The sequence below is a fragment of the Panicum virgatum genome, chromosome 5K, assembly GCF_016808335.1.
Source record: "Panicum virgatum strain AP13 chromosome 5K, P.virgatum_v5, whole genome shotgun sequence".
NCBI lineage: Eukaryota > Viridiplantae > Streptophyta > Magnoliopsida > Poales > Poaceae > Panicum > Panicum virgatum.
This window is the reverse complement of record NC_053140.1, coordinates 41,249,967-41,273,395: the sequence shown is the minus strand read 5'-3', so window position 1 is coordinate 41,273,395 and position 23,429 is coordinate 41,249,967. Positions and strand designations below refer to the sequence as shown.

The window sequence follows — 23,429 nt, the reverse complement described above, 5'->3', positions numbered from 1 at the left end:
AGCGGCGTATATATAGGGGAAGCCGGCAGCGGGAGGCGACCTTCTGGAAGGGAAGGGGGCTCTGACCTCGGCGCTGATGCTCTGTTTCGGGTTGGGGTTGGGGATTCGTGAGGCGACGCGGCTGGGCCCCACGCTTCCACGTCACTCGTGATGCGCGCGGCGCGGGGGTTCGTTTCTTGCTTGGGGCGGTAGGGGACGTTGGCGTTGGCTGCGTTCCGTGTGCGTGTGCTATTTTCTTTTTTTTTTCCTAGGGTTTACACATGATCTTGGGAAATTCTGGAAGGTGGTGCGGTGCCCCGGGTCCGGGGGATTTGCCGAGGGAGATCGCGCTTGCTTGTGGGGCAAGCAGCTGCGAATCCGGGGTAGAACGCGGCCGGCTGTAGATACGCTTCGCCGCGGGGTCGTTAAAACGTTGGTGCACACGTGGCGGCGCTCTGTAAGCCGACGGCGAACTCGGGAAGGCTGCGATCCAGTCCAGTGTGAACAGAAGCAGCGTTCGCAACGGGGAAATTTCATCCGTGCACAAATTCTCTCTCGGATTGAACTGCCTACTAGTAGCCCGCATGGTCGGTTGTCATCAGCCGGCCATTCCATTACTCGCGCATGGGGGCAACGGCAACTGGCAGCACGCGCATGGAGTCGCCGTACGTACCGAACGCGAGCGAGCAACCACACGGGGAGGTTGTGAAACTCCATTGCGCCGTTGGTATGTACTTATTCTACACGGCCATGTACTTGGCATCTCTGCCACGAGACACCGATTCGAGTCTGGGCATGTGCTAGCCTGATTGCTGTAGCTCCAACCAGACAAATCGCCGAGACCTACACGCGCCACGGGCGTCGTTGCCTCGTTGGGCAGGACGGCGCGGTAGATAAAAGCGCGACCGCCCGGGAGGAACCGGCGCGCAACTAACCAAGCGTAGCCTCGCAGCGCCGCGACACGCGTGCATCGCGAGTGACGTGTCGCGGTTCCGGGCGCGCATCGCATTGCGGCACGAGCCATGGGCGGCCGAGCGAGCGCGCGCGCGGTGCCCGCGTCCTGGGTCGGTTCCCGCCTTCTTGGACGCGAGGGTGGCACCCGTGCCGTGCGGCCGTGCACGCGGACGACGCGCCGCGGGAGCCGCCGCCGCCTTCCCGGCCGAGCGCGGGCCCGGCCGTGCGCCACGCGCCCCCCGACGCCCGGAACTTCCCGCGCGGGGCCTGCGCCACGCGTCGGGCGGTCATCTCAAGGCCCTCCGATCCTTGCCCCCAGGCGCCGTGGAACGTTTGGACTTTGGGCGGCGGCGCTATCGCACGGTGAGCTCCGACGACAAAAGACGAGGATATCCCCTTGCCACGCGCCAGTTCCGCCCCGCGCGCATCAGTCATCACTCATCACCCTGGATGGCTGGATCCTCCATCTCATCTCTACTACGTACTCCGTAGCCCGTACGGAGTAGTAGCTAAGCTCTGCGTGACTACGAGCAGCTAAGCGAGTTTCCGTTTTCCTCCCGTTCTTTGTGTTGGGAGGATAATCGATCGAGGGCATGCATGAACCTGATGGGTACCTTTGTCCGGACTGTCAGTTGGCGTAAGCAGAACGATTCCGGTGACAGGCGGCCTCGTTTTCTTAGCGTTAACTCCGAGCGCAACGAGAGTTGCATCCGTCTCCGCGACTCCGCGTTGGGCAGAGCTGTCCTTCGATCCTGCGCGTGCTTAATAATTGGCCTGTGTCGCCGTTATGAAGAACCAAGCAACCTGATTTGTTCTCTCTCAACGGGCGGATCATGCCAGCAGCTCAGTCGATCTCCTGAGAGCTCAGTTGAGAATTGAATAAGCTTCTCGACGAAGCGAGCGCTCCTCAATCGAATATACTTCGTGCATTTTTATTTTTGGACAAAGCCCCCCCCCCCCGCGTACTGACTGATTGCATCGTCGGTTTTTGCATTGGCGAGCTCGGCTCGTGTTGTGTAACAAAAATCCTTCTTCTTCTTTTTAAAGATACTCAATTTGTTTGTGTATTCGAGAGAAAAAAACACAAAATAAATTGACAATTCAAAAATGTACTGGACGAATCTGAGAGGAACTAGAGGAGAATACTCACATAAATGCCAAAATTCATATCGTAGCATTCACCCGCTGTCTGTCTGGGAGTAGTTATTAATAAAGGGTATTCAGCGTGAAGCCATTTCGTGGCGCAGTCACGCCGCGCGCACGACGGCACGAGACATGTGCCAACAAAGCACTGTATCTCATACTGTACTACTCCCTCCGTTCTAAATTATAAATTATTCCAAGAATTTTGGAGAGTCAAACTATTTCAAAGTTTGATCAAAATTATAGAGAGAAATATAAAGATTTATGACATCAAATAAGTGCACTATGAAAATATAGCTAACAAAAAAATTAATGATACTTAATTGGTATCATAAATATTATTATTGTCATATAAATTTGGCCAAACTTGAAATTTTTTGACTCTCCAAAATTCTTGAAATGACTTATAATTTGAAGCGGAGGGAGTACTAGTACTACTCAATCGGTCAATCCGTTGTCATTGACCACGCGTACGTACGTTACTTGGTCAGTGGTCACTAGTACTCACTAACCGGAGGAACTTGGCGGGTAATTTCGGGCTCCATGTGGATGTGATCTGTGATTAATGGCGGCCGATCGACTTTAATTTGGTGGCGGAGGAGGAGCAAGCTGAAGCTGGCCCGGCTGGCCCTTCTTCCAGCGCAACTCGCAACGCAGCCTAGCGCAGTGAAAGGATCGAAGCCAAAAAATAGTTAATTGGGACTTTTTTCAAAAATTTTAGAAAGTCCTTAACCTAAACCAGTATTATCCAATTTATAAATTTGAAACCTATCAAATAGAGCATACTAGCAAAAGATCCTTAAATAGGTAAACACACTAACATGATTATCTTGTCTACATAGAGGCACACTAGCAAGAACAAATCCTAACCAAAGGTTCACATTATCATGCAAAATGTCCTAGTCAAACAACAATCAATTAAGAGCAAGAACAAGAACAATAAAAATTAATTTTTTGAAATAAATGCAAGGGTCACGAGACAATCGGATTTTTTCCCGTGGTATCGAGGAGTTGACTTGACGCCCCCCTAATCCACGTTGGAGCACCCACACAAGGGTATTGCTCCATTGCCCCACGAAGAAGCAAGTGATCACTAAGAATGTTTCTTCTCCATCTCCGGAACGGCGAGCTTCACATCGTGTACAATCTTCTCTTCTTGGGGCTCCCACAAACTCCAAGAGTTCACCAAGAACCTCCCGATCACCAAGACCGTCTAGGTACCGTCAAACACTAAGAGTAACAAGCTCCTAAGCCTTAAGCCTTCACTTGACCTACACTCAGTTGGCCCTAAGCTCAAGCACACTTGCTACACTTGCAAAGGTTTATTTCTTCAAGTTTGGAACACAATTAAGCTCTAGATCTTCATCTCATGGCTCAAAGCACTCTCTCCTCTTCTCTTGGGTGGCCTCAGATATTCAATGCATCAAAAGTATCATAAATGAGTCAGGGGGTGGTCTTATATAGAGTGGAGAAGACCCCATAGCCGTTGCAAACCCACTGCACAAAAATCAAAACCATCAGAAGAACCGATGGTGTGCCGTCGATTAAACCGGTCTCTCTGCGTCCAAATAGTAGCCGTTGGAACCCTGACACAGTGTGCTGGCTTGCGTCATTACACCGATGCTTGCTCCGATGGGGCATCAGTTAAACCGGTGCTGAAGGATGTTTTGGTTCACCCAAAACATCGTCTCTGAGTAATAGTACTGTTAATGCACCGATGCCTTTTTAGATGCGTCGGTTAAACTGGTGCTGAAGATGAGTTCTGTCCACCCAAACATACTCTCTAAGTAATAGTACGTCCATTAGACCGATGGCTGCTGTGTAGGGCATCGGTTAAATCGGTGTTGAATTAGATTTTATCCCTCCAAAACAAGCTCTCTGAGTAATAGTATACTTATTAGATCGATGCTTGCTTTGGGACCATCGGTTCAACCGGTGACCTAGGGTATCTTCACTTGATTCCAATTTGCACTGAGAATTTGAGCTGACGTGGGGTCATCGGTACTTCCGCTAAGCTTCGGATGCACCGATGCTCAGGCATCGGTTAAACCGGTGCTGCTGTTTTTCTCTGGTTTCAACAGAATTGACTTGGAGTGAATTTCTTCTTCGATTGTTTCATTTTCCAAGTGTAGTATTGACTTTTTTGGATTGTCTTGAGCTGTATTTGAGAGAATGTGCAAGATTTCTAAGTCTAACTCAAATTCGGTCAAGCTACTAACTCAAAAAACCCTGTTAATAGTACGGTCAAGAACTAAAAACTATTAAATCCTAGCTAAATCAAATGTCCTTCAACGCTGTCGGTACCTCAGGACTGGGGTACCCCCTCTTGCTATGTCAAGAATCGCGTAGTTATCCGTAACTACGCCCTAAAGAGCTGAGCGGCCGGACCCCTGGGGTCCGGCTTCTTGGGTCCGGAGCCGCCACTTGTCCGCAGGCGCAGGTGCGCGTGTGGCCACCAAGCTCCCTCGGGAAGACTTACCCACCTACCACATTCAATGCGGGAGACGTTAAGTGCGCTCTGCCGCAGCAGAGTCCGAGGAGACTTTTGCCAGGCTGTACTGTTGGTCGCACGTTACCAAGGTGCACAGTACAGCCGCTGGAGCCACCAACGACATTCGCATCAGTCTGCTACGCCAGTTAGATACGACAGCTCGGCGACGGAGTATCATAACGCCTACGCGGTAGACCCAACAGTCTACACCGCAACCTACACTACCTCAACGGACGCCTCGTTGATGGGACAAGTGAAGACCCCCCCCTTCGGTCAAAGAGTCTGCAATGCGATGAAGCGTATCCGGGAAGAGATTCTCAACCACTGTAGCACCATTTATGTCTTTTTCGTAGTATACTATAAATCCATGTTGGGCTCACCTGTCGGGGTCCAACGCCTGTGTACGCGTCTTCCTTGCGCTATAAAAAGAAGACGCCCGTCAGAGAAGGGTTCAAGCCGAAGAAGAGACGGGGAGGCAGAGGATAGACTCATCCACAAACACAAGAGCAATACATCTCTCGGTGGACGTAGGGTATTACGCTCCGGCGGCCTGAACCACTCTAAATCCTCGAGTGTTCTTGTGTTCCTGCTTCAGGAGTAGGTCTGAGGTATCGCTTGCACTTCCCCGAGTACCACCCTTTGGGATTAGGCGGGTGCACTATGCCACCCGGCTGTGGCCCTCCTCCTAGAGCCACGACATTTGGCGCCGTCCGGGGGGATCGCGCAAGCGTTGGCTAGATCTTCGCTCACCTCCTGGTTTCTGAGGTTGAGCTCATCCTCTGCAACGATGATGAGGAGGTGAAGAGTGGCATGGCGTCGCCTACGCCGCATGCCCTGACACCGAGGCAGTAGTGTCCTCGGAGCGGTGGCGCACGGCAGCGGCGCCTGCTGTGCGTCGCCACTACGACACCTCAGAGCCGGCACGGTGGCGCGCAGGGGCGACACCTGCTGCGTGTCACCCTGCAACACCTCAGCGTCGGCTCAAGGTTTTCTCTCAAGCAACCATCGGGAGCCCCCTCCGTCGGCATGACGTCGGCTCAAGGTTTCCTCTCAAGATGGAGCTGGAGCCGACGGCTGTGGCTCGGGAAGGATGTCTGTCGCCATCTCCCTCGCTTGGCTCAAGCCTTCCTTAGAGCTGCTGCAGACAGGCTTCGACCTCCAACTCAAGGCGCGGGGGCCCTGTGCCAGCACCAAGATGGAGCCGGCGAACGACCGCCCTTGTAAACCCGACCTCTGGCTTCATCGCACAAATAGGCGAGATCAGCAAGTGGTCCAGAGCGGTAGAGGTCCGCCCTCATAGTCCCAACCTCTGATGTACACCACGAATCAAGTAATGAAGGAGATTTGCTTTCTCAGTCCTATCTTTACATTAACTTAATGGCACTTGTCCGTTCGGTTTGACTGTTTCCTTTTTTCGTGCGGAGTTTTTCCATTGTTGCTAACGATCTACATTGAGTTGCTGGCTTGTGGACCGGCTGTGATACCCCTTCTAGCTGGAAGGCGGCCCGAACTCCTAGGGACCTGCTCCGGGGAAGTGGTGCTTGTATCCTGGGGTGAAGAAGTTCTGCGTAGCCGCTTAGCCTGGTAACGTACCCTAAGCCTACGCACTTCACTGCCCTGTTACGAGTCCCCTAGTATCCGAGGCTGCCGTGCCTAGGGGTCCAGACTCCTTTCTAGTATAAGGCGTGGTTTCCTATGCCCTACCATAAGGTCCGGTGATATATCTCGTTGGATCAATGGCAACAGCCGAAGTCCACTCCGGTGGCCCGCTCCGGCGGAGACCGCTCGCCACGGTCGCTCGAAGTCCACTCCGGTGGCCCGCTCCGACGGAGACCGCTCGCCACGATCGCTTGAAATCCACTCCAGCGGAGACCGCTCGCCACGGTCGCTCGAAGTCCACTCCGGTGGCCCGCTCCGGCGGAGACCGCTCGCCACGGTCGCTCGAAGTCCACTACGGTGGCCCGCTCCGGCGGAGACCGCTCCCCACGGTCGCTCAAAGTCCACTCCGGCGGAGACCGCTCGCCACGGTCGCTCGAAGTCCACTCCGGTGGCCCGCTCCGGCGAAGACCGCTCGCCACGGTCGCTTGGAGCCGAGTCCAGGGAAGTGGAGCTCACTCTCTAGGCGGACCGGCGCCCGTGCAGCCGCTTAGCTTGACTCCGTATCCTAAGCCTGCACCTTCACCGCCCTGCGAAGAGCGCCCAAGTACCTGGACCTGGCAACATGTGCTACGGCCTTTAGGGGGTCCGGAGCACCTGCTCTCGACATGAGCACACCAGTGTAACCAGGTTGCGTCGGAACACGTCACGATAATGGCCCCACCTGCGGGTTCGTACCTCCCCCGAGGTGGGCCAGGGGGCCACTGCCGGTACCTCAGGACTGGGGTACCCCCTGTTGCTATGTCAAGAATCGTGTAGTTATCCGTAACTACACCCTAAAAAGCTGAGCGGCCGGACCCCTGTGGTCCGGCTCTATCTCACCGGAACAACAGTACCGGACCCGCTTCCCGCTAGGGACGGGTCCGGTGTCACCACGTGTCACGCAGAAGGGAGCGCTCAGCCTAACAGCCGGGGGCCCCACAGGGTCCCGGACCCCATATACAATCCGGACCCCTCAGAGGGGAAGGAACAGTCACCCCGCCCGGGGGGGGGGGGGTCCGGAGCCGCCACTTGTCCGCAGGCGCAGGTACGCGTGTGGCCACCAAGCTCCCTCGGGAAGACTTGCCCACCTACCGCATTCAATGCGGGGGACGTTAAGTGCGCTCTGCCGCAGCAGAGCTCGAGGAGACTTTCGCCAGGCTGTACTGTTGGTCGCACGTTACCAAGGTGCACAGTACAACCGCTGGAGCCACCCACGCCATTCGCATCAGTCTGCTACGCCAGTTAGACACGACAGCTCGGCGACGGAGTATCATAACGCCTACGCGGTAGACCCAACAGTCTACGCGCAACCTACACTGTAGCATTATTTATGTCTTTTTCGTAGTATACTATAAATTCTTGTTGGGCCCACCTGTCGGAGTCCAACGCCTGTGTACGCGTCTTCCTTGCGCTATAAAAGGAAGACACCCGTTAGAGAAGAGCTCAAGCCGAAGAAGAGATGGGGAGGCAGAGGATAGACTTATCCACAGACACAAGTGCAATACATATCTTAGTGGACATAGGGTATTACGCTCCGGCGGCCCGAACCACTCTAAATCCTCGAGTGTTCTTGTGTTCCTGCTTCAGGAATAGGTCTGAGGTATCGCTTGCACTTCCCCGAGTAACCACCCTCTGGGATTAGCCGGGTGCACTACGCCACCCGGCTGTGGCCCTCCTCCTAGAGCCACGACAATCGCTTTGTAACACTTGACACTAGAAATGTCCATAATTTTTGAAAAAGAGTCCTTGGCACGCATGATTGTTTCGAATTGAGAGATTTCCTTTTATATTTCATATGTGACTAAACCAATCATTAATTTTTTCTTTAAAACACATGTTAGTTGCATACGATTGTCATTAATCACCGAAACTTATCATTAGCATCTATCGGTCTAGCACAGCGGAGACATCATCCTGCCTGGCTCTATAATTCGATCTCGCTTGTTATTGTGTTGTCACATCATCAGGTTCGCGTTCGGCTATTTTTGTTCCGACCCTCGTCTTGCGCGCCCCGTAGCGTAGGGGCACGGACGCCAACGCCACGCCGGATATGAGGGAGCTGCGGCAAACCCAGCATGCGCGCTCCACTGCCGTCCTTCATCTCCGGCGGGCCCCGTCTGATCTCGTCACCGGTTCCCTAGCTTGTTCCAACATGCATTTCCACGTTTTCAAGCAGTCACGTAACAAAGCTCGACGGCTTTTTTAGGCCCTTCCTCCGCTGCTCCGCCCGCCATGGAACGCCGAGAAGGCGAGAACACTTGACCCTGGTTCTGGTCAGCAGGCATGGAATGTTCTGTTCCAGGTCCAGTCCCACTAAAATACAGCGCATCTGCTGCCTGACGACTAGTAGTAGGATATCTTAATCGAAGGAAACCATCCAATACGAGAAGCGGTGCTCATTCCTCGTGGCGGAAAACAAGACACTCCATGATCACGACGGACACGGATGGAAGCGGCTGGGGGGGAAAAGGAAGGCGTTGGCCCTAGTGCTCTGGTCGCGGTTTCTAGAACACGACTTTGTTAGTTATCGCCCAGGCCCTGCAATCTGGATTAAGTGAAAGAGCTAACAGCTACGCCCACATGGTCTCGCTACTCGATCGTAACAATCGCGCAGTTGAAAAAAGAAAATAATGCTTCCAGGTTGCCGCCAGTCCTGCACCGGCCGGATCCGGATGGCTGTGTGTGCAAGTGGCATCTAACCTACCGATCCCCTGGCAAGCTTCCAAGTTGACATGCATCTGCAGGAAAAACTCTTTGCAGACCAAACAAATCCCTCATCAAGCGGGTCTACGCAGTGGATACGCAGGCAGGCCTTGACTAATTACGCGGGGGTCCCACAGCGAGCCTGCTTTGGGGGGAATCACGTAGCCTTTCCGCTCTCGATGATCCTCAATAATCAGCAGCTTAGCTGGTGGCGTGGGCAGGTACTTCAAGCAACGGCCAGGCTTCCTTCTAGATGACGGCCGGCCACAGACGGGCTTGGGCTTGGGGACCAAGCAGCAGGCAGAAGCTTCTAACTTCTGAGGGCTGCCGGCCTCGCGCGCGTTCCTTCGCGCCGCGGCTTCTGCTTGCGCGAGCCAGCTAGGTTTGAGCGGTAGAGGAGCAAAGGTAATGCGGTTTTGCCAAATGAATAAAACAGGACTTGAGTTTAAGGAGAGGTCTTTGCTTCTAGATAGAGGAATAAAATTATTCCAGCCGTTGCATCGACCAAGGATGTGCATAGCCATACATTATTGTTACAACTGATCACTAAATATAAATTCTCAACATGACAACATCTAGCATCCAACCCATAATAAAAAAGTTACTAAACCGACACCCACGGCTGGCGAAGATGCACATCACTCTAGCCTCCAAACTTTATAGCAGAACTATTTTATTTAGTGTTCGTTGCTCCGATCCTCTTCTTTTTGGACCAAAACCGAGTCCAGTAAATATCTCTTACTGAATTGTATGCATCGATCAATTCAACCTAAAAGGCTAAACTGATAGTAAATAAGAACAATTCACTTATACTCCAATACCCCCTCCCACATGCAGACTCCCTCAGACATCAAATGTGCAATAAACACTAGGATTTGAGCTCGAGATCTCTGGCCTTAATACCACATTGAGTTGTATGCATCCAGTGGCGGAGGACGGATCAAAATTGAGATATGGGGCAACTGGGCTGATGAAACAATAGGTCAGTATAGCTTGTTCTAATGCCTAAAAGGGTAAAACCTTTCCTAAATAATTCAGCCCAAGTTGAGCATATGTAAAATCTGGGGTATGGCAGCAGCCATATCTTGCCCTATTGGGCGCTCCGCCACTGTATGCACCAACCAAACCAACCAAAAAAACTTAAGCTGATAGAAAAAAAGAAAGCAATTCATGTATATGTCAATATCTATGAAAATAATCTGCAAAGGAGAATTAACTGGAGATTTGTCGTAAACGACATCGTTGCTATCTAGCAATTTCTTCTCATTAAATCCTTAGAGATGAGAACTGTTGTATTCCAATGTTCTTGAAAAATCAGGTTTGGACCGAAGCCGTGACTTTCATCCCGAAAAGTTTGAAACTTCAATGTGCAGTCCTCACGTCCAAGACCCTTCAAGTTCACTAGTTCAGAGACCCACAGGGGTCTTACGCTTGACAAATTGGTAATGGATATTACAGGATATTGATCATCTGCTACTGCTAGTGATGTGATGGGGCCTTAATGACGTTTGAAGTTAGAGAGAGGGAGATTCATTTGAAAAAAAAATAAATAGGAGGGGCAACATTCTAGATTGATTTGAATGATTGGTACCACTCGAACTGGCAAAACACGTGATGGAGGATGGTATTATTCTAACTGGCCCAATGTACGACTACAACATGTATTAATTAACATTGGAAATTCGTGCGATGGCATGTTCCTTCCATGGAAATTTGTAAAACATTCAAAGCTGCATGAGGAATCGTTCGCCTGAGTGTCTAGGGTATCCACAAACTAATATGATTTATTTCGAAAACAATAAGATTTAATCCGTGCGTATTGTTTTTTAAAATTCATAATACACCAATCGTTCCACCTGTGACTTTGGGTACCTAAGATCAGCTTGTGAACATTCCAAAATATATTTAGGCCTTGTTTAGTTTTTTTTAAAAAAAATCTACAGTACCTGTCACATCGAATTTTTAGACACATATATGAAGCATTAAATGTAGTTAAAAAATAACTAATTACACAGTCTAACTGATTAGCGCGAGACAAATCTTTTAAACATAATTAGTTAATAATTGAATATTAATTTTCAAATAACAACGAAAGTGCTACAGTATCAAAAATCGAAATATTTTCGCTAACTAAACAAGGCCTTAGAGGGGTTCTAAATGTAATTTAGCATGTGCTCGGTTCGAAATGGGATTACACAACTCATGGAGAGATCCCGAACTTTTTTCTTTTTTATATTTAAAAAAATTAAAATTTCAAAAATATATGTCCGTTTTCAAAAATTTCAAAAATATACCCCGGTCGCCCTCCCATAGGGCGACAGGCCCAATGTGTAATTTTTTTTTTCAAATTTGCAAGGAAGTCCCTGGAGAGAAAAAAAAGGCGGAGGACCTGTCGCCCCCCCAACGGGCGACAGGGGCCTGTCGCCCGCCCCTCGGGCGACAGGCCCCTGTCGCCCGTTGGGGGGGGCGACAGGCCCCCCCTTTTTTTCTCGGACTTTTATTTTTGCAGGGACCTATTTTGAACTATTCGAGCGTGTATTCGTCATCATCGTCGGCAAGATCAGTTGCGTCAGGTAACGCACAACTTCGGAAGCCGTGTGCAGTACGAAGACAGCCACGGGTCGTCTCAGGCGTCGTCGTCGTTCCCGTGTCCGTCGACCATACACGGGCCGACGTCGCAGTTCTTCCCAAGTACAGGTAACATACATATCTCTTTAAAATTACATCAAGTGTTCCTACATATTTACTAATATCACATACAGGATACGATCCAGCTACTGCGTTCGGCCATACTGGAATGTTTAGAGGGACAGCACCAGTTGGCGGACCGTATCCAGGGATGGTACCGGGGCCACAGATACCGGCCTACACAGGTTAGTTTATGTTTCGTATTTCGGTTTCTACATGTCATTACGAAATATACGAGCGTACGCTAACATCCATATTTTTTGCGTAGGATTCTACCCCGATGCGGGCGCCGGACCTTCTTCTTCCTCCTTTCGACCAGATAACGAGACATTCACCTTAGACGACTTCGACAGCTTGAGTCCAGAAGAGCCTGCCGCGCATGGTGACCCCGATGTCTTGGGGTATTCACAGCTAGGAGGAGCACCACTTGGGATCTCTCAGCAGCAGACACCGCAGCCCCTTGCGCGTCCTGAGCGACAGGTGAGGTCTCCGGATGTTCTCACCTACTCCGAGGGACATGTCCGTGCCCAGCAGAGGGCTAAGAGGGTCCGACGCCCTAGGGGTGGTTAGATGTATATGATGTTTATTTGTAATGAGATAGCTGTGGACCGCTTATTTGTATCCGATGTTTATGATTGTGGTAGGTTACTTGTCATTTGTTTTTATAGATATTATTTATGTGAACTTATTATGTTTGTGGGTTCCATAATGCTCGTGAAATAAGGGAAGTTCTTGCGATTTTTTTCCGTGATTTAATGAAGGACAAGTAACGTGCGGTAGGAGTTAGCGGCCGAGATCTTGCCGACGATGATGACGAATACACGCTCGAATAGCTCAAAATAGGTCCCTGCAAAAATAAAAGTCCGAGAAAAAAAAGGGGGGCCTGTCGCCCCCCCAATGGGCGACAGGGGCCTGTCGCCCGTGGGGGGGGCGACAGGTCCCCCGCCTTTTTTTTCTCTCCAGGGACTTCCTTGCAAATTTGAAAAAAAAAATTACACATTGGGCCTGTCGCACTATGGGAGGGCGACCGGGGTATATTTTTGAAATATTTGAAAACGGACAAATATTTTTGAAATTTTAATTTTTAAAAAATATAAAAAAGAAAAAACGGCTCATGGAGATGTCATGGGCCATCATGACTACGGCAGCCCAACTTAGCACGTGCTCAGATACTGGTTGGCCCAGTAACTTTTATCTGGTTGGGCCGGGCCAGATGCCCACAAGTCCAAACGCATGTAGCTTACCATTCAGCACAGTCCACTAACATTCTGAAGTCTAGCTAAAAACTAGAAAGGATCTAGCTAAAAATTTCCTGTCAAAGTTTGAAATCCTCTCATTTAAGCTACCTGAATATTCCCTCATTTTTGTTCAAAAAAAATTCCCTCATTTGCCCATATGATAACCTCAGTTCCCACATCTTCTGCGCCTCCTGCATGATCCTAAATTTAACATGTAACCTACCTTACAGAGAGGTGAGGCTTTGTTTGAGCTCAGAACAGCCGAGCTGGAAGCTAGCTGACAGGTCCAACGTCTTCTCGTACGGGGTCGTGCGCTTGGAGCTCATCACCGGCCGGAAGCCCGTGTACGGACGGCTTTAGAGAGATCGCTGACGCTGACGCTGCGCTGGAGTGCACGTTCCAGGGTTTCAAAAACCGGTGACACTGTTCAAAACCGAAACAGTAGCACAAAAAAAATTAATTTTATATTTTTAGATTTAGAAGCATAAAATATAAAAAACCGGACCCGGTTTACCGTCCCGGACCGGACCGGGAACGGAAAAAACCCGGAAACCGACGGTTCCCGGGCGAGATTTGAAACCCTGGCACATTCTCACAAGACCGAGGTGCGGAGGATGGTTGGTGGAGGCCACTGGCGGACCCAGTGGGTGGTCCGGATGGGCCGTGGCATACCCTAAGATTTGGCCCACCAACGGATCCCCACTCCCAGCCGGCCTGTCCAAGTGCCAGACTCGGCATCTCCTGCGGTGGCGTGAGGTGTCCTGCCTAGCGACGACGCGGCCGACTCGCCGAGCGCCCGAGCCTCAGCCCCTCCCTGCGGCACCGGCGCGCCGCCCGGCCACAGCCGCGCCCGCCGCCCGCCGGGCACCGGAGCTGGCTGGATCTAGATGCCGCACCGCCTGTCCGCCGTTCCGCAGCCGCCGCGGCCCGCGGCGCCGCCCAGCTGCCTCCGCCTGTCCGCCGGTGCGCGGCCGCCGCCCAGCAGCCTCCGGCTGCCGCGATGCAGCCGGCCAGCGGCCTCCCAACCTCCCAAAGGCCAAAGCCCCAAACCGAAGGTAACTCCTTGACCCTATGGCCTAAGCAGTAGGTTTTTCTTTGATTCCAAAATCTCAACTCATGTGATCCTTTTTTGTAAGATAAATTGATGATTGATACATGGATTGATTATTGATTCATTGTATTTTATTTTATGCTTATTTTATGTATTTTAAGGACTTAGTGTGCTTCTACTATTTATATTGTAATCTATAGAAATATTGAACCTAACTGCTTGTGTATCTAATTGCTTGTGATTTTTTTGTGTACCAATTTTTTCTAGATGGTATCGAATATCGAATTGGATGTTAAAATTTTGACGCGGCATACCCTAGTTTCAATCCTAGTCCGCCACTGGTGGAGGCCGGCGGCGTGCGTGCGCCACTCCCATCCGCCGCCAAGAGACCGAGGATGGTGCAGGTAACCAGAACACTCCGAAGTCCGAACAGGATACTGGATCAACTTGGACGCCTATTCTTCGTCTCCTAACGACGGGCTTCTTGCGTGCCTTGTCATGCATGGGGAACCAAGGTGCGGCCATCGCTGGACGTACGTGGACGAGTGCTCGTTGGAACTAACCGACGGCGGACGTCGAGCTGATGTACGTTCCGGCGGATGGCGTTCGCTGCCGACCTCCCCACCGCCGAGTTCGGTGTGAGGACGACGTACGACCACCACTGCGGCAGCCGATCTGGTTCCCGGCCGCACAAGCAGACGACGACGGCACCTACTTGTGCGTGCGGCGTGCCCGCCCGAGCTCTGCACACGGCACACGGAGGACGGGACGGCCGCGGAGAACCGCTGCGGCGGCGGAGGTGTCGCGAGGCAGGCGCAGATTCGTTGAGATAGCTAGCACAGTGTCAACACCTCCACCGTCTTACCACACATCGCCCTCGCAACCCGCCTCCGATCCACCGCCGGTCTTCTGAAACCCCCTCCTCTCTCTTTTAAGCCACCAGCGCCCTAGCAACCTCCCTTCCCCGAGTCCGGCCGCCGCGGCTCCGGGAGAAAGATGAATAAGGGCCTTCTGCGATGTCACGAGTTCCACACTCGCGCGCGATGAATAGAATTAGCCTGTCCGTGTCGGCACATCTCGCAAGTGGGCATGCGGCAATAATTATGGTGACGTGGTCTAGACTGGTCCATACGCTTTGGAGCCCTACCAGCGGAGAACAGCACCCCGATCCAAGTCCATCACCGATAGAAATTATGTGGCAGAGAAACAAGAGGCCGCGAGATCAAAGGCGAGCTGGCTGGCCGGCTGCACCCGCGTCATACTGTTCTGGCAACGTAGCATGAGCAAAACAAGCGGCTTAACAGTAGTCTCCTCCGCCACAGCAACGTATTCACAGGAGGCTCTTTTTTTTTGCGATGATAAATTCACTTCAATAACTGCAACGTATTCACAGTGCCATCGATGCCAAGTACATTAGGACTGCCACCTATATCCATACAATCTGTCGGAGCGATAGGCCGTATCCACAATCTAGGTGATGCTCCTAATATATATAAAATCCGGCTAGCACGGCTTGTTTTTCTTTTCCCTCGACACCTCACCTGAAGCGCACATTTGGTCGCAGAATACAATATGTACGAGCCGACACGCTTCGTCTACACTACACGGGTCAGAGAGGTCTACACTACACGGGTCAGAGAGGCTCGAGGAATGATAATTGATCATGACTCTTAAATTTTTAGATTAAAATTGTATAGGATTAGAGTTTGATCCTTTTAAAATTCAGCTCTCGAATTATCTAGATCAAATTTAATGGTCCTTTACCATCTTAGACTCTGCACTGCATCCAAGTGACCAAATTTTAGAAGGGGCATGTAGCATGTAGAAATGAAAACAGGACGGGAAAATTCCGTCCCGACCGGCATCGTTTACCGTCTAAACCGACCGTAAACCGTATCCTCAAGAATACCGGGAAAATGGAAAAGAAAAATCCGGGAAATCCGGTGGGAACAAGAGCGGAATCGGTTGGGTGTTTTCCCGACCGTATTCTAGGTTCCTGTTTTCAGCCAGAAAATTTTCAACCCAAGTATACTTTCGTAGCTCGGCCCAATCTCCAATTCCAACCCCCCTCCCCCCGGCCTCCCCTGCCCCCTCACTGCGCCCACCTGACGGCGCCCCCAAACCAGCCAACCCTAGTCTTCCTCACCCTCAGTCCCACACAGGGCTACCGCCGCCGCCCAAATCCCAACCCTAGCTGGCCGCCGAAGACATCCGGCCATCCCCAATCCTAGCGCCATGTCACACCCATTGCCCAGTCCCCTCCGTCGCTAGCTCGCCACCCCACCACCACCAGGTGTCCAATTGGGGGCAACGCCTCGCCGGCCGTGGCCATGCTCACCAGGAGGGCAAGCAAAAGGGCACCGGGCAAGCAAAGGCTGCCTGTTCTTGTAGCAGGGGAAGCACAGAGAGAAAGGCAGATGGCAGCTCAACGTCGCAGTTTGGCTGTGGCCGGTTGTAACTACTAACTATTGTGTCGTAGCTTAACTTGTTGATGTATGATGTATGCATGGTTGTAACTATTACGTTGAGCTAAATGTTTGAAGTGGTTACATGTGTCAGTGTTCCCGATCGTAATTGACATTTTCTCGATCGTAATCAATATGTTACTGATCGATATGTCTCGTTCCCGATATCCCGTAATATCGAATTCGTTTTGCCGTCCGTCTTTCCCGTTCCCGGCAAAAAAAAAAGAATCAGAAACAGTTAAATAGTTTTTTCGACTGTTTCCTACCGTTTTCATCCTAGCAGCCTGGAACGATTGGGCCTCGCACTGGCACTGGTCCTCGGAGCCACTTCTGGGCCTCACGCCATCGCCAGTGGGCCCGAACTGACACGGGGAAACGCCCCCGTCTCTCGCCCAAATGATGCCACCTGCTCTCTGGTGCACCGTGCACCGGCAGTGCTCACTGCTCACTGGTCGCTGCTCTTGCTCTGTGAGACCACCGCGCGCCAGTGGCAGCTTGGCACACGGACAACCCAACCCACCCTCCCTAGGTGCCTTGTTTCTTTGATCATTACCTTTTCTTTGTAGCCGCACACGTACGGTGGTGTCACAATTGAAAGGCTGTACTGTCACTCACTTGTCAAGCATTTCGTGTAGCCTCTGCTAGGTATCCTCTGCAGGCTTCTTGCCCACCATCAGAACGGGCGAATTACGAGAGAGATCTGGCAGCAAAAGCGCCACGCCTCACAGGCTCACAAATTCACAATCACACCGTACCCATCAGTGGCCGCCTAGCTGAAGTCAAGTTTTTTTTTTACCATCCTGTTGGCTTTGATACCATTCATTGGAGAGGAGAGAGGAAGATGTGTGCATGAAAAAAAAAGCGCATAAGAGTATACATAACCGTTGAGGTAATTCTGTAGTATCAAGCAGTTTAAAACACGACCCGCATTATCATGCAAGACATTTTGTCTTGCTTCACGTGCTACATACCCTATTCTGTTGCTCAATTCTTTTTTTAAAAAAAAATCTGTTGCTCAATAAAATACACTACTCCCTCTTAGTGCACAGGTTTAGAGACTCTAGATGCAAGCATGGTGGTTGCCGAAATTCTCATCATAGATATGTGCTCACAGGGCGCAACCATTTTATAAGTTCTTATTCGTGCAAGTTACTGATAATTTCTAACACATGATGGATGGAGCAGAAGCAGAGCATCCGGTCTGCACACATCATCTTCCTCCTCCATGCATCCCCACCAAAGCTGCTCGATGCACGTCCTGTGACGCTGGCTTGACCCCAAACCTCTGTTTCAACAAGGATCAGAGCAATTCACCACCACAAAAATCCTCAAACACCCTATGATGTGTTGGTAATATGCCCAAGAGCCTATCATCACAATACGATTTAAAGGCCTAAGAGGATATTGATCCAAGAGGAATTAGGATTACTAATGGGCCTATGAGATAGAAGCTCATTAGTACGCCCTATATATACGAGGGAGGGGCTAGGGGGCGACACCCGTGTGAGCCGCGCCACCTCCTAGCCACCGCCCCTCCCTCTCTCTCTTGGCCGCCGCCCATGCCGTGCGTGCGGTGCTAGCATACCGACGCACGGCGTTTCATCTCCGTACGTGTGGACTCCGTGGAGGCGCTGCTACGACTGCTGCGCTGATCGGCTGCTGGGATCAAGTACGAGGAGCTCGGTTCGTGGGACGTGATCGACTACTTCCTCTACATCGACGCGCGACTTCTTCCGCTGCGCTGCGCATCTAGTGGTAACGATCTATGATCTTCTACTCACAAGTATCTTGGGTATATGCGGTAGTGATGCTAGCGTAGCCTACCCGTTTGCCCTACATCCTGAAACCCGCTGCCCGTCGTTGGCTCCTGCCACGTATGCGTTCTTTACAATTAAGATGGCACCATTAGCCCAGAGTATGACAGCCCATTTGATGTTCTAATTTGCCGAGAAATGGTCGGCGATAATCTTTCGCAAAGCGATGACGCCACCACTAAGAGGATCACATACTTTACAAATGACATGTCAGCGATCTGGTCACAATAGGTGGCGTACAAGCTAGAAACTTTCTGACTAGGAGCAGTTGACTCGGCAGAAAGAAATAGTAACCATTTTAAGCTACCAAAACATGCCTCCAACCGTGGCAATACGGCGGATCCAAATTCTACTTCTCATCAAATTTCTCAAAGCCGCGTCCATCTTTAAAAGTCCATCGTGTACGGGGCGCTTGTTCGCTCCATGTCACATGGGGCTTTCGATCATCATCCGGACAGTTAGAGAAGCGTCCCGTTTGCCGCACCGGTGGATCACGCAGAGCCTCTTCATAATCGCAGTAGCAGGGACCATGGTCCATGAGAAGTACGCAAGTCATTGGCTCGCGTCGCATCGCATGGATCTCAAACCCGCATGGCGTGGCCACTCTCGGTACCATCATATGCTGGAAACTGAGTGGTAGTTCACAATATAATATGATTATATGCATGTGATGTTTACTTTTCTGTCATACTATTCTTTCATGCTTTTACATATGGTGGATGCTCTAATCATGATAGAATAGCTTCCCTCAGAAAAGGTTGAGTTTTTTATGCCTTTTACCAATAGCTGCACCTATAAATTTTGATCGTTGTGTGGTAGGTTTACCAAAGTAGAGTACCCTCAGCTATCACTTTTGTATAGGGTGGATGTCGGACATTCACAAGCATAGTATTGGTTTACTCAGCAAAGCTATCAAAACAGTTTTGGGTTTTAAGGCATAGGGTTGGGGCCGGGGCATTGGATGCCACCCAACAAATAAGAGTTGCATAGATATGTGATTAGTAATTTGTTACTTACCTGTATCACTACTTTTCTAGCCGTGATGCTAAAACTCACTAGAATTTTAGTGATTATGGATCTTGAACCACTATATGTCATTAGAGGGAAGATGACTTTGATATAGTAGGTTGTCTTTTGTTAAGTCAGTTAATGAAAGTCTTTACATAAACTTAGTGCTGAAATCTTGCTTTACTTTAATGTTGTAGATCATGTCCGCCAGTAACAATTCCGCTTTCAATTTGCGTTCTGTTCTTGAGAAAGAAAAGTTGAATGGAACAAACTTTATTGATTGGTACCGCAACCTGAGAATTGTTCTCAGACAAGAGAAAAAGGAGTATGTTCTTGAGCAGCCATACCCTGATGATCTCCCTGACAATGCAACTGCTGCTGATCGCTGAGCTTATGAGAAGCACTGCAATGACTCACTTGATGTCAGCTGTCTGATGCTCGCCACTATGTCCCCTGATCTGCAGAAGCAGTATGAGTATGCGGATGCTCACACCATGATCGAGGGGCTGCGTGGGATGTTTCAGAACCAAGCCAGGATTGAGAGGTTCAATATCTCAAAGTCCTTGTTTGCGTGCAAGCTACAAGAAGGTAGCCCAGTCAGTCCTCATGTGATCAAAATGATTGGTTACATTGAGACTTTGGACAGTTTTGGTTCTGAACTTCACCAAGACTTGGCTACTGATGTTATTCTCCAGTCGCTCCCGGTGAGCTATGAGCCTTTTATCATGAACTTTCAGATGAATGGCTTGGATAAAACATTGAGTGAGTTGTATGGGATGCTAAAGACAGCAGAAAAGAGCATTAAGAAGAATCCCAATCATGTGATGATGATTCAGAAGGGGAACAAAAAGAGGAAGCGTTGGACCCCTCCTAATCCCAAAGGTAAAGGCAAGGAAAAGAGTTCCGGTGGTGAGTCCTCGGGCTCTAAGCTAAAGCCAGCACCTAAGGCCAAATCTGGCCCTACTTCTGAGGATAAATGCTTCCACTGTCATGAAAAGGGACATTGGTCTAGGAACTGCAAGAAGTACTTGGAAGAAAAGAAGAAGAAGAAGAAGGGAAGTGAGACTTCCACTTCAGATATAAATGTTATAGAAATAAATATTGCATTATCTTCTAGTGAATCATGGGTATTTGATACTGGATCGATGATTCACACTTGCAAATCGTTGCAGGGTCTAAGTGAGACTAGAAGATTTGCAAGAGGCGAGTTGGACGTTCGTGTCGGCAATGGCGCAAAGGTTGCGGTGTTGGCGGTCGGCACCTACCACTTGTCTCTACCCTCCGGATTAGTTTTGGAATTAAATAATTGTTATTGCATTCCTGCTTTGAGCAAGAACATTATTTCTTCTTCATGTTTGGAAGAAGTTGATGATTTTAAGATTGTAATAGAGAACAAACGTTGTTCTATTTTTTGCAATGGTATTTTTTATGCTCATTGTCCATTGGTGAATGGATGATATGTTCTTGATCTTGAGGATAAATCTGTCTGTAACATTAATACTAAGAGGTTTAGACCAAATGATTTGAATCCCACTTTTATTTGGTATTGTCGCTTAGGTCATATAAATGAGAAGCGCATTGAACAACTCCATAAAGATGGATTGTTAAGCTCATTTGATTTTGAATCATTTGACACATGTGAGTCTTGTTTGCTTGGAAAGATGACCAAAGCGCCTTTCACTGGTCATAGTGAGAGGGCGAGTGACTTGTTGGGACTTGTACATACCGATGTATGTGGACCAATGAGCTCAATAGCCAGAGGTGGTTTTCAGTACTTCATTACTTTCACTGATGACTTTAGTAGATATGGACTATATCTACTTAATGATGCACAAGTCTGAATCGTTTGAAAAGTTCAAAGAATTTCAGAATGAAGTACAAAATCTATTAGGCAAGACAATTAAATTTCTGCGATCTGATTGTGGAGGAGAATATTTGAGCCTTGAATTTGGTGATCATTTGAAGCAATGTGGAATTATTCCGCAGCTAACTCCGCCCGGAACGCCTCAAAGGAATGGGGTATCCGAACGGAGGAACCGAACCTTGTTGGACATGGTTAGGTCCATGATGAGCCAAGTTGATCTTCCATTGTCATTTTGGGGTTATGCTCTTGAAACTGCTGCGTTCACACTGAATAGGGTTCCAAGTATGTCTGTTGAGGAGACACCATATGAGATATGGACTGGGAAGCGTCCCGGATTATCTTTTCTCAAAGTTTGGGGATGTGAGGCTTATGTCAAACGTTTGATGTCAGATAAGCTCACTCCAAAGTCAGACAAATGCTTCTTTGTGGGGTATCCTAGGGAAACCAAAGGATATTATTTTTACAATAAGGCGGAAGGCAAAGTGTTTGCCGCTCGCAATGGTGTTTTCTTAGAAAAGGAGTTTCTCTCAAAAGGATTTAGTGGGAGCAAGGTGCAACTTGAAGAAATTCAGGAAACACCTGAAACTGTTTCAGCAACCACTGAACATCCACGGGATGTGCAAGATGTTGCACAACCCGTAGTTGAGGCACCAGCCCCACGAAGGTCTATAAGGGCATGTCGCGCTACTGACAAGCTCAACCTACTTATTACGGAGGAGCGCAACGTATTATTGATGGAAAATGATGAGCCCTTGACCTACAAATAAGCAATGATGGGACCCGACTCCGACAAATGGCTTGAAGCCATGGAATCCGAGTTAAAATCCATGCATGATAATCAAGTTTGGAACTTAGTCGATCAAATTGACAGTGTAAGACCTGTCGACTAGTAAGTGGATTTTTAAGAAAAAATTAGACATGGATGGAAATATTCACATCTATAAGGCACGATTGGTGGCGAAAGGTTTCCGACAAATTCAAGGTGTTGACTATGAGGAAACCTTTTCGCCTGTCGCAATGCTAAAGTCTGTTCGGATTCTCCTAGCAATTGCCGCATATTATGACTATGAGATATGGCAAATGGATGTCAAAACCGCTTTCCTTAATGAACATCTAAGTGAGGATGTGTATATGACACAGCCTGAAGGTTTTGTCGATCCTAAAAATGCTGGGAAAATATGTAAGCTTCAGAGGTCCATCTATGGATTGAAGCAAGCATCTCGGAGTTGGATTATTTATTTTGATGAAGTAGTCAAAGGGTTTGACTTCATCAAAAATGAAGATGAGCCTTGTGTTTACAAAAAGGCTAGTGGGAGCGCACTTGTGTTTCTGGTCCTATATGTGGATGACATATTACTGATCGAAAATGATATTCCAATGCTTGAAGCCGTTAAAACCTCATTGAAAAAGAGTTTTTCGATGAAGGATTTAGGAGAGGCAGCTTATATTCTGGGTATTAGGATCTATAGAGATAGATCAAAAAGGCTAATTGGATTAAGCCAAGACACGTACATTGACAAGATATTGAATCGGTTCAATATGCAAGATTCCAAGAAAGGTTTCTTGCCAATATCACATGGCATTACTCTAAGCAAGAGTCAGTGTGCTACGACACCTGATGAGCAAAAGAGGACGAGTACGATTCCTTATGCTTCAGCCATAGGGTCGATCATGTATGCTATGCTTTGCACGCGCCCAGATATTTCCTTTGCTCTAAGTGTTACGAGCAGGTATCAGTCAGATTTTGGTGAAGCTCATTGGACAATTGTAAAGAGTATCCTTAAGTACTTGAGAAGAACAAAGGATCTGTTCCTAATATTTGGAGGCGAAGATGAGCTCCTTGTAAAGGGTTACACCGATGCTAGTTTTCAAATAGACAAAGATGACTCCAAATCGCAATCCGGTTTTGTTTTCTGCCTCAATGGTGGGGCAGTGAGCTGGAAAAGTTCCAAGCAAGATACGGTGGCTGATTCGACGACAGAGGCCGAGTATATTGCAGCTTCCGAAGCTGCAAAAGAAGCTGTTTGGATCAGAAAGTTTGTTTCTGACTTGGGTGTTGTTCCTAGTGCGTCCAGTCCAGTGGACCTCTATTGTGATAATAGTGGTGCCGTTGCACTAGCAAAGGAGCCTAGAACAACTAAAAAGTCCAGACATATACTGCGGAAGTATTACCTCATCCGTAACTTTGTTGAGAGAGGTGATGTGAAGGTTTGCAAGGTGCACACGGATTCAAACGTTGCTGATCCGTTGACGAAGCCTCTCCCACAACCAAAGCATGAGGCGCACATGAGATCTATGGGTATTAGATACTTACATCAATGATTCTAGTGTGCGTGGGAGATTTTTGTGTCATGAGTATGTTTATGTAATGATAAATAATTGTTATTTGTTCC

The 23,429-nt window shown here is 49.2% G+C and overlaps 1 long non-coding RNA gene across 1 annotated transcript; it reads left to right on the top strand.

Annotated features, from left to right (window-relative positions):
* The first annotated feature begins 13,465 nt into the window (after positions 1-13,465).
* LOC120710694 lies at positions 13,466-15,014 on the top strand. Its single transcript, XR_005689984.1, has 2 exons — positions 13,466-14,289; positions 14,401-15,014. It is a non-coding gene; the product is annotated as an uncharacterized LOC120710694 (long non-coding RNA).
* Positions 15,015-23,429: the final 8,415 nt, after the last annotated feature.